Source organism: Neopelma chrysocephalum, unplaced genomic scaffold (assembly GCF_003984885.1).
Source record: "Neopelma chrysocephalum unplaced genomic scaffold, ASM398488v2 Primary Assembly neopelma1_22b, whole genome shotgun sequence".
Classification (NCBI taxonomy): Eukaryota; Metazoa; Chordata; class Aves; order Passeriformes; family Pipridae; genus Neopelma; species Neopelma chrysocephalum.
In genome coordinates, this window is record NW_020897690.1 from 3,816,059 (window position 1) to 3,831,476 (window position 15,418).

The window sequence follows — 15,418 nt, forward strand, 5'->3', positions numbered from 1 at the left end:
TGCCACTCAGAACGCCTTCATTTTTAATTCATTTTACTCTGACACAAAGCAAGTCAAGATAACAGAAACTCAACTGGTCAAGTTCACATAAGAAAAATACACGCATGTCTAAGCAGCCTCCATAGTGCTGGGCACGTAGAATATTTCTGTTTTAGAAGTTTCAAATAAACTCTCGTAACAGCGTCTCCTGTGGGGAGAGCTGCTGCTTCCACATTCTTCATTCTTCATTTTATACTTGGTTGCTAATACAATGCATTTGATCTCCCTTGAAGGATGATTTTCTAGTTTACAGAAGAGCTGATCTGAAATCTCACAAATAAGACTTACCTGGGATTTAAAAAAAAGCTGTACGACAACCAGGCTCTGCAATGCCATGGAACTTGCAACTTTCCTACTTAATCAGGCTCTGTAAACAACAGGGTCCAGTCACAGCTGATACTATAGAAGCTACAGTTCTTTACTTCTCCCTTACTAGATAAGGTTCATTAACAAAGTTGGGGTGGGAAACAAACACAAAGTACCCTCATGAAAATACTGAACTTTACTCAGAAAAGTGGAAAGAACTTTGATTTTTAAATGGGAAAATTATAAGACCTAGGCTTTCTTACAGACTTCCTGTTTTTTTGAGGGGATATTGGGAAACAGGAATGGTTTCAACACTCAAAGTTTTAATTTAGTCTGTAGCTTAGTGGTGTAAGTAGGCTTATACTTAAAAGGTTTCCCTGAAATTTCAGGAGGTATTTTTGTGTAGCCTCTGTGAATCACTGAGTCAATACCATGAATTAATCAGGTCAACAAAAGCAAATTTTCTACTTTTGTATGAGAATGGGAAGTCTTCTTACTTTTCCCTAGGCAAATAGGGGAATACAAGCACTAAGACCCTTGTTTCACTTACAATGTACCACCCACCCCTTTATTACCTAACAATGTAAGTGACACGAGAGATAATAATTTTAGCATACAGACCTCAAACTCATGATCGTTTCAAAATACCTCTATAACAGAAGAAAAGAAGATTTGGAATCATGCTCCAAATTTTAAAGTCTTCCAAGTGAGATTTAAAAACTACAAATAAACCTGCAGTTCTTCAGAACAGCATTAGTGGTCATTTGAATCCGTATGTCCCACCAAAGAAGAACTGGCACAGCTTTTGTCAAGAGGGGTCACAGCTCGCAGATTTCTATGTTTGAGGAAAGAACCAAGAAGCAAATGGGCAAAGAAGATCCAGCTGAAAACAGTCTACTCCAATTGCTGAAGGCCCTTCAGAACAATCTGTATGGAAAACAAACAGTCATGAGAAGAATGGTTTAAATAAAGGTGGTAATAATAAATAATCATTAAATGCAAAAAGACCAAAAGAGCAGCCGTTTGCCTACTCTAATACCTCAGTGGAGGGAAGGACCTGGCAGTCCCATATATTCTTAATCAACCTAAGAAAAAACAGAAAAGGAGAGTCCAGGACCGTACACAACTGCTATATACTCCACTTTTGTCAAATTTTGTCCCATTGTTTATGAACATTTGAATTCTGAATAAGAGCGAGCACAGAAAAATTTGAGGAAGAAAGGACATTGTAGAAGGAGGACACACATGAGGAAAAAACCTCTTCCAAATGTTCAAGTGAAAAAAGTATCTGTGAAGGAAAGGTCTGGAACCAGGAAAAAAATGCAAAACAGAACTGGAAACAGTCCTCTGATCCTCACTGAAAAAGACACTCTTCCAGTGCTGAAATAAAAACAGAGACAGGAATCAAGATAGAAGGATGGGAGCACACAAAACAAGGGATAGAAAACTTGATACCGAACTAAAAGGAACACATATTATAAAAACCAAACAACAGAACACACCCACAAAAAACCCCAAAACTTTCCTTTAGCTCTCACATTCCTTAACTTCCCTTAAAATTGCAGTAGTCCCAATGCAAATCCCTATTGTATCCAAGAAAGCAACCAAAAAAGATAGGACAAGCCATTATACCTGAAAGATATGAAACTGTTGGAAACTACTACCAGGAGAGAGATGTATGAGCCTGAGGGAAGAGAGGGAAATTAAGCAAGGAGAAGAGCAACACAATACCAGGATCATCACAGCATTTTTCTTCATTCTGTAGACTCACGATAAACACAATAATGAATGTGCTCAGAAATCAAAACTTTCAAAATTAGCACAGCAGTTTTTGAGACTAAAATGCTGTTTTTCACAGGAAGAATTTGAGTCCTAAACTATAACAATTTTATTTTGTTTGCCTTTTTAAAGAGGTAACTTCAAGCAGATCTTCACTTCTTGTTGATACTTAGCAAGAAGGTTTTTTTGTTAAACATCAAAGTTTCTGTAGGTCTTGTTGGTATAAGTGAGCAAGAAAATATTATCAGAAATTTAAAGAACTGAAAAAAAAAAGCAGTCCCTACTAAAAATACTGAGGAAAAGTCTATTTGCATATAAATAAGATAAGACAGGAACATATATCAATATTGAGAACAAACTTCTAATTCTGCTGGAAGATTCTGCTGAAACAATAAGATCTGACAGAAAAGGTCAGACTTAATTAAATAATAAGGCCTCAAGATGGAAATAATAAATAATACACAGTTTTATACATTATTATGCAGTTTTGTACAATAAGGCACTTTGTAGGAGAATTGATTATGACACTACATGAGAAAGTCATAAGCCATCAATCTGGCACCAAAGTGAGAGATTATGATTTTAATAATTTCAGATGTCAGCCACATAAGCGTTCTGGGAAATGTAGTACAAAATATCCCTCAGCTAAAGTATTAATACTGAGGTGAAAGTCATGGAAGTCAGTCTGAAAAAAGTGAGTAATTGCCATAAAGAGGAAGAAGATTTGCACAACAACCTTTAATCTTTGCAGTTATTTCTAATATATTTGCATTCTAAAAGGCTTTGCACAAAATACTGGACTGAAATATGTAACTCTTATCAATGAGCACTTCCATAAGTTCACTCTTGCTTCTCAACTATTACAACATGATAATGACAAACAGAAGAATACATCTGTCACCTGTCTCTGTCAAAGCACTACTCCTGCAATTAGGTTATAAACCCACAAGTTATTAATCACTATGAGAATCTCTCTCAATACAAAGACTTTATTCCCTGCCACTGCTCAAATACTTATTTTAATTGGAGAGAATTTTCACAATAAAAAAACCCTTGGAGGGTCACAAAAACAAGCTGTAAGAAAAGATTTAGTTGAATTGATGTCATGTACATTGCACGAGACATAGATGATATCTTTTTTTTCCCCTCCAAGTCAGACTCCTTAGAATCTATTCATCTTACCAGAGCAGATTTTAACAGTTGAACTTTTTGAGAGCCTTAATTATGTTGATCTTCTCATATCAAAGTATCTCGCTATTCTGACCACCCACATTTTCAAAATGTCAAAAAGTACCTGCTTGACAGCAGCTTTCTCTTTTTTTTGGATGGGTGAAGGAGCAATTATTTCAGTCATTTTACTGTAAAGCACCTTGCAAAACCAAAAAGGCAGAGTTTAAAAATGTTAAACGAAACTGTAATATAAACATCTGTCTTAACATTTCAGAAAATGGCAAATTTTAAGAAGTGGCAACTATCACCATCAACTACTCTTTACAAAGCTATCTATTTGAAAGATTTAGGATAACTCAAGTGGTTTCTGTGAGGACACCAGAACATCTTGAAGGCATCAGCATCAGAAGCACAGTAATGCAGGAAGAGTTAGCGTTCAACAGAGCCTGGCCACTTCGGATCTAAACACTGAATCAGAATCTTGAACCAGTTGCCTTTTAGAATCATGCATTAATACTTTCTTAGAAGTTAACTTCAGATCAGCTCTTATAAAATAATTTCCAGACATCTCCAGCTTCTTTATCCCTCTCAAAGGGATCCTTTCCTCCCACAGATTCCAGAACAGAGGGCACAAATGCAAGGGGCAAAATGAAGAATTACCTGTATTCAAGATGTGAGATAACAGCACATCCACTATTATTTTAGAGGTAAACATTACTAAACACAGCTACCTAGGTAAAGAAAGCTGTACAAAAAGTGGAAATGGGATATTATTAGTTTAAAATAAGAAGGTAGTTCCTCTTCTCCTCTCTAGTTTTTGCTAGGTGGCGAAAAGACTACAAAGTACACTGAGGAAGACGGACTATGTATTCACATTCTAAAGAAACATCATGACTGCATTAGAGACATTATTAGACTAACTCCTTTGGAGCAGTAATTTTTCATTGACAGATGAAAAGACAAATTTCCATTAAGTCATCCCCCTATCTAATGCAGTTTTTTGTTCTCTGCAAATATACCTTTTCCCTGTCAGCCAAAGATAGTTTGCTTTGTGCTGCAGTTTTATCTTTATTCCCTACAATGCTAACAATGGGGGTTTGAGACAATATTCTTTACAATGTCTCATGTGGTGCAGATAATTATGAGTTTGCATGAGTCTGTGTTGTCCATATCTATCCATTTATTCAAATACATACCAAAATCAGTAGGGTGTACTAACAAGATCCAACTGAGCATATAAGAATGTTATTCTACCTCCCCTAGAATAAACATCTACTGCTGTGAACAATTCAGTCTTTAAATGCCATCAGCATGCAAGAAAATAGAAAATTACAAATCAATGCATACCATAGACTTAAGTGCATTTTCCAACTGCTAAAATAAATTATTCTTATATGCACAACAGAGAACATCTGAAACAAATTGTGCCATGCAAATGCCTGATTAAAACCATCTCCACTGAGTGTTCTCCACTAGAACATTGAATGTGTCATTTTTTTTGAAGCAGTGTGGCCAAACTATCATAATTTACTATTAATAATAGCAAAGTTTATAATCCATTCTGCAACCAGAGCATTTTCTGTAGCACTATAACGCATTATACTCAATTTTCCTTAATAAGATTCCATCTTATTAAAACTTTGCTGTTACAATGCACATCTTGCTTTTTAATTCAGAAAAGCATTTATTTCTTGCTACCTGCTAGAATCATCTTCCAGCTATCACTGGCATTGCATACTACTTAAGAATAATCTACTTACTGCAAATTACATCCACATGCCATATTATTGGGCTTCAACACATGCGGAACTATCTTTGTCCATCAGGTGTAAGAAATATTGTACAGTTGTGTCACATTACAGCTGTGTCTTATTTAACCTCATCACATACATAATAGACTGCTCTTGGCTACCTTCAGATGCTGTAAATCAATTTCAGAATCAGTGTAGCCTGTAGATTTTTTTTTTATTTTTTTTTTCATTCAGGAGGAGGACTTGCTAATAACTCAGAATGCTTACAGATTTTCAGCCTTGGGCTGCCTTTTTTTTTTTTTTAGTCAAATAATTTAACATTCTGTTGTGTGTTGTGCAGAATAATTCAGAATACCCAAGCTAACACTATGCCTCCATTCCTGAATTGTATCAACACAGTCCTATACAAACAAGTTAACTCTGTGTTGCCGTAGCTATACTTCTGTTTGAACCTGCACACAGTTCTACAAATCTACACTAAGGAACCACTTTGCCAAAGGTTGCACTGCCAAAAGCTTAACACAAATTATCAGACCTTCCAAATCATATAATAAAAATAATACTTTGGGTTACTCCTTAGAAACTTTGCCTTTTGAGGTTTTTAGGTAAAGCAGAACATTTTCAGAATCTATCCAGCTTCATGTCGTACAGAAAACTGAGCAGTTCTAAGAGAGAACTAGACAAAAACATTATTATGATATCAAGACAAATATATAAGTCATTTGCAGAGGAGGGGCTGTGAAGAATTTTAAAATCTATACAAATTGTTGATTCTTGGTTCACTGATAAAGATCTGCTGGCAAAAGAAACATTTCAAAGCAATCTCTTGCTTCAGCTTAGCCGAACAATTACATTTCAACCATACAAATTAACTGAGAGGAAGTAAAATACAAACCACTTTCTACGCAAACCTTAGCAGCAAAGTCCAACTCTGACTCCACTCACACATTTTACAGCAGAACCATTCTGACTCTTCCACCCAAAGAAAATTACTTCATATACCCTATAGAAGTTAACACAGGAGGATATAGAAACACTGGGATTGACTCAGGTACAGTGAAAACAAGGAGCCTGGAACAGAATTCACTGAGGAGACAGGAACTGCTAGTTGGGAGCTGGATTGCTACTGAACAAACAGTTGGTTAGAGCCTGGTGCTGGTAACACCAAGGTTTCAATCCCTGTTCAATCCCTTTAGGGGCCATTCACTTAAGACTTGGACTCAATGATCCTTGTAGATCCCTTCCAACTCAGAATATTCTGTGAAATCTGAGAAAACATTACTCAAGACAAAAAGTGCAGAAGCCCCAAGGTCAACAATGAGGATGAACTAGAACTGCACACTCGGTAAATAGCTCTTCAATGAGTGACTGTAGGGCAGTGATAACCAAGCACATATCAAATGAATCCTGACCTACAAACTAAAGATTGCTCATCAGTGCAACCCCATGGGGAGAGCAGATACTTGGAAAGGACATCTGCGTGACTATCCCTAGATTTACTGCTGCAGTTTCAAGATACATTGGCTGGAAAGGGGAAAAGGGAAAGGGCATGAACTTCACTTTGCTCAGCTAACCCAGCATAACTGGAGCAGCACTTCAGCTACTTTTAGAATTCCTTTCAGCATCCATTTCCAATCACTAATCTTCACTTCTTAGGTAAAGAAAAATCTGTTTTTCAGAGAAACCTTACAAAACTGTCTTTCTTACAGTAATCTGATTATGAAACATTACAAGAAGATGCAATTTACCATTCATTACATGACTGCAGGTGCTTCAACACAAGATCAGTGCCTCCAATGTAATGCTAGAAAGACAGAGAAAGAAATTTTTCAAAGAGCACAGGGATACACCTTCTCAAAAAGTCAATGAGGGGAATGAGAATACCAAGAAGTAAATTATGTATTGACTGAACTTTAGACATTTCAAATGTATGATCATGTTTAACTACGCTTATCACTTACGTCCTGCTGGGATCAAACCCTTTCCTGCAGATATGCTTCTGTCAATATTCTCACAGAAAAAGAATATGGAAGAAGTAGGTGGTGATTTTATTCACAAAACCCCAAACTAGATGTATGTACAGATACTCAAAGAGAGATTTTGTAGAAAGTACTTTCAAGTCACTGGTTAAAATTCAGTCAAAGAAATTCAACATAGCCTTCTTTCATTAACAGATAAGACATGCTACCTTATAGACTTCAAGGCAGCAGGATAAGATCAGCCACATAACTGAAAAGCAGGAACACAGACAGAAACTACTTGCATGTCAAAACCTATTTCTCCCCACAGTTAACTGAAGAAATGTGAAAGTAATGAAACTGCAGGTTTATGCTACAGCAACGTGGAATTTCTGGATGATGATGATGCTGCTAACATGCTGCATCATCCTTAGTATCTCTAGAGGAAGAAAAGCTGAAAGGACATCACTGTAGAGCTTTTTGCCTATGTCTGGAGGTGACATTCCCAGGGTGAAGTTGCTGATGCACCCTGCACCATTCTTGATCCACTTAGAATATCTCTGCCTAAAGGAAGTACTTTCCACAGCCTTAAATTCACTTAAAATGCTAACTAGGAAAAGCATCACCTGTAATATCAACAGGAGTTTTCTAAACCCAGTGAATAAGACTAACCAATTTCAGTGCAAATTCCTTTCAGCTTAAATTAACTCATTAAACTCACTTAGATGCTTTCATTAAATTCCCCTTTATGCTAACATTCTTTAGTGGCAGGAACACACACACACACAGAGACACGCAGAGGCCCAGAGAAGTTCTGGACCATTACCATGCATGACCACAAGCCCCAAAATCCTGCCAGGTCATACACGGCTGGAAAACCCCCTCGAGTGTGGTTTTCCCAGGAGCAGCAGGTCCTTCCCTTGGGGCTGGGATGTCATGCAAGGACAGTTCCTGGCACTGAGTGCCCTCAACCCTTCTCCTGGGGGACTGACTATTTTTCTCATGGATACCCTTGAGTCATCCTTCAACATTTTGGGTGAAGCAAACTGATCTTCCGGGTGTCCCTGAATGAGGGGGGTGGGGGGGTGTAGTTGTTTTTGGGTATTTCCATGACAATCAGTAAGCTGCCACAGAAGTTAAAACTGAGTACGTTCACAAAAAGACCCTCTCTTTTCCCCTCTCCCTATTTTACATCCTGAAAGTTCTGCTAGCTGAGACAAATCTCACATGCCTCTGTGACTTCTCTCACTGCCTCTCATAAAGTTATGGCAATGTAATGTGAAAATGAGCATTATTGAAAGTGGCAGGGGAAAAGTGTTGGTTTATGATTTATGTCCTTTAGAGAATAGATGACTAGAAAGTTCACTAAGTCCCTGTTGCCAGATTGTAGCTACCACACAAATTACTGCTTCTGTTCACATTTTCCTTACAAATGCCTAAAACTGTTCTATAACCTGTCCAATTCTGCTGGTAGTAAACTGATGCTACCTGAGTGACATACTCTGTATAACTTTGCTGGTTTATACATTTATATTATACTGCAATCTCCTGTCTCTCAGTTGCTGTAATCTATTGGGCAGACATGGTTGTTTTCAAGGCCATCACGAATTGACCCACAACTACATAAGACAGCCAGTTCCATACTGAGATCAAACAAGATTTGTGGTAGTCACTATGTGGCAAGACAATTTGTCTGACACTGATGAGGCTAAAAAAGCTAAGGCAGCTCCCAGCAGCAAACCTGCCAAATATTCAGCAGATAAATCAATCCCTCTATGATTCCCTCTATGAATACCACTTGGATTATGGTAAGACAAGGGCAGTAACTGATGGGAAGAAACAGGTAAAGAAGAAAAAGCAACAGAACAAAATAAGAAAAAGAGGCAGAGGTTGAAGCCTGAAGTCTGAAGTACAAAACTTTTTTCTACCTTCAACTGCAACCCTTGTATGTGCTGTTACCCACAGTGACCTGTATCTTGTGGTCTTCTGCTGTAGTTCCCAAGCTGCAAATAGCTACATTTGTTAGCTATATTTATTGTACCAGTCCTACACTGCATTTCCTGAACCCTCAATAGTGGTCCACAGCACAGGAGACTGATATTGTCAGTAACACAACTACAGCACAGAAGGGCTACTCCAAAAACTCCAGTAAATTACTGTTCAGTAAACTGCTCATCAGTAAATTTTGCATTCTGAAAGACATCCTGGAAATATAAGAAAATAACCTCTCCATAAGGATTACGATAAACCAGTGGGTTCCATGGGCCACCCAAAATTACTTTCTGCTTCCACCTGAACTTCATTGCTTTTCTGGGACTTGTCTCATGACAAGTTCTGTGATAAGCTCTTTACTCTACCTTGGTCTAAGAAAGTTCATGTCTAAGACCTTAGAGTTATCTCACCTGCTTCAGCAAGTTCCCAAAGGTAGGAATCCTGTTACTACAGTCATTTGCTACCTTCATGGGAAAGCTTGTACATGGGAAAGCATGTACATGCTTCCTTCGTTGTATATGAGGGAAGCCAAGGAGGGAGAAGCATTCATTTTCCTCCAAGACAGAAGAACTCCGGAACTTGAACTCTTCAGTTCAAGTCTTAGCCTGCCACATGGGAAACACTGGTAGCAACCTGTGCCTGAAAGTTATTAGTTGTTGCCTAACCCACACCCCCTTGGTAATAAAGAAGTTCTTTGCTTTCTCATATGAATACTTACAGGAAATAAATATACCAAGAAATTAATGGAGAGTGCAGGCAAGCATCTTCAAGACAAAATCATTCAATGGAAACAGATTACAAGGATGGCCAGACCACCAGCTATTTTGGTGTCTTGAGAAGCAGCATCCTAATGGTAGAAAAAATTAATGCTTAACTGCAGGTGACCTTGCAGAGTTGCCAGCTGCTGCCTGTGTCAGAACCAGACTGAACTGTCATGGGCCATTCTCTATGCGCAGGACTTTGTGTGCAAGTTAGTGTATGTTATATATAACTCTGAAGAAAGATAAAGGGAATGAAAGGAATGAGATATCTCTACATAGGAGCTGCCTGGAATGTCAAATGCCTGGTGCTTCCACACAACTAGAAAAAAAATCATTAAAGAAGTAAAATGAGAATTTGTCACAACGATGATGTGACATAAGCCTCTAGAGAGGAAGGAGGGGTAGGGAGGAGACACAGACATCTGGTGGCTTAAAATCACATCTGGGTTTTGAACAAAACAACTTCCAAAAAGTCAGTCCTTGGAAAAAGAATCAAATTGCAGATTTAAAGGAAATTATTCACAGAAAGAAAAACTTATGATAATCTGATAAGTTTATAAGTTTTCACAGATCAACACATATGCTCTACCTAGGTAAGTGTGTCTACACTACAAGTACGTAAGCATAACAGAAGCTTAACAAAAATATTACACAAATATAATTATTAATTAGGGGTAAATCAACTTCTGTTATTCTTATCTCTAAAAGGGAATAAATTATTTTTTCAAAGAAGATTGTGAGAGGAAGCTACAGTAGCTGCTACAACAGTCAAATGGTGTGCAATATTTTCAGTTAATTAAGCAGGCATAAATTTGGCGCAGTCTGATAATGTCTAAGGATTACTTTCTATATAAATTCTGGCACATAAAGCAAGAATCAAGACTGTTTTTATGCAACTACCCAAGCACTAGTTGGAAACAGGTCATTTGCTTAAATTGGACTTTTAATAGTCAAGACAAAACCATCAACACAAATCAGAAAATCTAAAGCTCCTTCTTCTTATTGAATGTAATTCTGTCCAGTTTCACTGCTAGATAATTTATTTCAGCTCTCACGGAGATATGAAATTATGGAGAACATCTACACTGGAAATCCTTACTGAATTAGTACGAATAAACATAAAGAGCTGAGCTAAAGCACCAACCAAAACTCCAGTTCTAATAAATCCTAGAATAAATGTCCCATGTAACACAAATATGGATGTGCAGTCTGATTTGCAGATGGGACTCTCTTTGGACTTCAAAATTTGCAGGCATTTTCCTCTTTGCACTGCAATATTACACTATACAATTTGCACAAAATTACTGCAGGTGCAAAATGAGGGACCAAGGCACAGCAGAAGAAATAAAAGAGTGCTCTGTGACAGTAAATTAAAATTCCACATGTAAGTGCACTGAGTAGCTTAAATGGAAGGCCCCATGTACCCCAGAGATTAGAGTGTACTTTCAAATAGTGGTTGTGGGGAGATGCCAGAAAAAAAGCCTCTGTCTCTCAAAAACTATAAATTTTGTGGGAGATTTTTTCCCAGTCTGGTTTGCTGGCTAATGAAAATAAGGCAATGCATGAATGTACTTATCAGGAATGGATACATTCTGAATTCATGCTTCTGAGAAAGAACCCAGTGAAGGTTGGATTTTAATAGAATAGAGCTGCATAGAACAATGGAAACGTTTTGATATGACTCTTGGAGATGGTCCTGTGCAGAGCCAGGAGTTGGACTCGACAGCTCTTGTTGGTCCCTTCCAACTTGGTATATTCTGTGATTCTGTGATATACAGTTCAACAACAAACAGGTTATTTAGCACTTCCATTTGAAAGAGTACCCTAAACAAACCCACATGTAGAGATCTCCAACTGCAACTAGGGCCCCAATCCTTGCCTTTTGATGCTTCAGGCATACTGAGTAAAAATGGGCAAGAATCTGTGATCTCCACAAATTCCTACACAGTTACAAAAATCAGTGAAAATTAAAGGCCAAAATAACTGCCCTCTACTCATACTTTGAAAATATAAGTTGTAAAACTGAAATGCTGAGATTAAAAAAAGTCAATTAGTTCTACTACTTCCACTACTTCCTAAAGACAATGTATTTCCAATCAGTCTTTACCATATGTCCTACAATATGTGAAAGTAGATGCAAAACTTCAAATTAAAAAATTAATAATTTAATTATTCCATTAACCGCTCATTAAACGTCTTTTCAGGAACAGCAGAACACCAGTGATACAAAGTTCTGTCTTTCCTCACACGCAAATATTCCACTAAGTACTGTACAATAGAATTAAAACTGCAAAGATTCTTATATACATATGTCATTAGAACAGAACATGGTGGACATGTGGCATAGTTACCATGATGAGGTTTTTTCTCAAAACATTCTTTTAGTTACCATGTCATACAGGTAGCAAACCTAGAATAAAATTATTTAGTGTCAGAGTATTTTTCCTCTTTCAAGGTTTATGTTAAACATTTTCACTAGGTAAACAAACACTCTTTGCACATTTCTATCAGAAAAGGTGAAGTTGTAAATCGAGGTGTTAAAAAACAAATAACAATGATAATCATGGATAAGAATACTTACTTAATTCATTCTTTCCAGACTTTTCCAAACATGGAGAGCTTTCAGTATACTTTCTAAGCTCCTGGGGTTTTTCTTAAATTTTTATTTCCAGATTCTTCTGAACATCAAGAGGGTTTTTGGCCCTATTTGTAAATATGTATTTTGTATCTTTGGTACAGAAGAGATACTTATGATATTGAACTCTGACATGCTAAGCATTTATGTTAGCTTGAGGGGCTTGGTGGTGGGTTTTCTTGTTTAATAGCTAAATACTTTACAATCCCTGCAGATTGAACTGATTTATAGTATTTCAGTGAATAAACAGGACATTACCTAGCTATTACATTCTTCCCTACCTTGCATTTTTTTGATAAGTTTACACCAAAACAGTTGCCTTTAACTTTATGCGTGACTGATTCAGGAGGGAAATAATCATTAACATGTAGTCTAAGTGGCCTTTATGCAGAACAAAAGTAATTCCACCTACCAACAGATGATCAGTGTCTGACTAATACATGCACTTCCCTTCAAAAGGAAAAATCTCTTCAAAGGAGATAAACAACTTAAACCCAGAAAGAGTACCTCCTACTTTAGCTGTCTTCAGTATGTTTAAAAGCCTTACAGTTTTCAACTTCATTATAAACACTTCTATAACTGAAGCAGCATTAATACTAAGTAGTATTACTCCTTTTTCACAAACATTTTAAGAGTCACAGCATGATAAATTCTCTTAAATGTCTTAGAATTTGAAGAAAGAACAGAATGAGCAATGCTTCGACATTCAATTTGATAAATTCCTCACCACATCCAACTCACTAGTTATCCTTGTTGCCCACCATTCACCTTTTTGATTTATGATGGATGCAAGAGATAGGAAATAAGGACAGGATTTAGCCTTTCATATTAATGTCCCTACAACTCACTAAACACAAGCAGAGATTAAAACCCATAGCTTGTTCTCATTTTAACTGTTTTATCTGTGCAGTTTCCAATACAGTTATGTTCGAGCTCAGATTCAGTTATCACAACTTAATTAGACAACATGTATCAGCTGAGCTGTACTAATATGTCAGAAAGGCAGAAGAGCAAATGCTGTTACCTAAATCTCCTTCTAATTGTTTGAATAAGTTGGAACATCTCATAAATACAAAGTGGGCTACCACATGATGGTTGCTGGACGGTAACTCATTAAGACATACTGAAGATATAAAACTTGATCACTTGTCTAGATTCTTAATCTGAAACAGTATTAATCCATTTCAGCTCATGATATCCTCATACTATACATATATTTTTAAGCACTCAATCACTAGTATCAAATAGCTACATAGCTGAATAAAAAAAAAAAGAAAAAATAAAAAAGGAAAACAGTCCTTGTTTCAAAAAGCAATCACAAGATAATGAGACCAGTTTGCCAGTTTCAACCAAATCAAGACCACACCTAAATATCTAATGGATGAATGCAAATCAAAACATACCTTCTAAATACACAGAGACCAGGCAGAGGAAAAAAATCTGTGATGAGGCTATACACCATACAACTGCTTACTGTATTAATCCCCACATATAAAAAGCACACTGGAACAGAAATGCATTATGAAAGCAAATGTTCTGTAATAGAGGTGGTTCCCTAACAGAAATCGCAAAAAGGGAAGAAAAACCAAAACAACTGAAAGGCCTGTTTGAAGAAAAATACTGTCATTACTCACCTACACTACAAAGACTTCAGAAATATATAGCTGCTATTAGCTCCCCACTAAAGTAAGCCAACTGCAGAATAGAGCAGTGATTCCAGGGTGGCAGTGTTAAAATTAAAGACAATTGTTCACATAACACAAACTAACACAGTTCCAGCTTATTATCAATGGAAGATCACATTAACTGTCCAAAAATATTAATCAATTGCCATTTATGACATTCTCCCTTTAGAAATACCTCTTAAAAAATAAAAATAAAGAACACAGAATATGGAAGCATTTAGGTACACCAGACATCTGGCAAAACAAGGATAAGTGGTAGGATTAACATTTACATGCAGTCCTATTAGAAAGACAACTCCTCCACTGTTGGAATAGTCTCATAAAAGCCCTTTCATTAAATCACTCTTTCATACTAACTGATTCCTTTTCAATGCAATTTAAGCTCATTATGTTAAATGAACACTATTATATTTGCAATAAAATAAACATAAGTTCTGTTTTTATGCTTGCCTACCAGGTAAATCACCCTTTAAAAATATTACAGTTCTATCTGTTGCAGACTGCTTAAACATACACATTTAGAAGTTGTTAGAGGCTGCTCTCCTTTTAACTGGATGAGTTGCTACCTGAAGCACACAAATACAAGTAAAACCTTTCATATTTTTTCCCACTTAGAAATGCTTATACTTCCTCTCACTGAGGCATTAAAGGAAAAATGTGTTGTAAGGCTTAGTGTCACAATCAGTTGTGTATTTTGATGATGAGATTTCAACTGGTGCCTCCACTTTTCGGGTTCGTCTTAATAATTGTCTTTTATACATAAGAATCTTTTATTGCAGAATGGGGCACGCAACTCATCTTACTGCCTTTTGCAATAGGTATATAAAAGGGGACTTAGAAGATTAGATGAAGATATTATCAAAATGTAGCTTTTTGGAACAGATACCTTCTTTCATGAAATGGGCCAGTGCAATTACCTAATGTAATCCCTTTTCTTTGTGGAGGTTTAGTGGATCTCCTTTCTTATATAAAGAAAGGAAGACGTTGAAGAAATGCCAGTTTGAGTGAAGGCACATGTAGCTTTCCAGATTTGATCATACAGGTGGTCATTACTGAGTTTACTTCTGCGTGTAAGTTAAAAACAACTGTCAGCTGAAATCAAAGGAATGTTCACATAGCATAAATACTAAAGCAGGTTTAGGTCCATCTAAGGCCTACCTCAAGACATAAATGGGGATTATTAGCCTTCATATCTTCAGAAAACACATGATTACAGTCCTTTCCTTCAGCAAAGATGTGTGAAAACAGCTCTGCAACAGTTGGGTCCATTTTTTAAGGTCTTGGAACAGTTTGCTTGGGTTTGCTGCACACATGTTGTTTATGAACAGCACAAGTTAGCCAT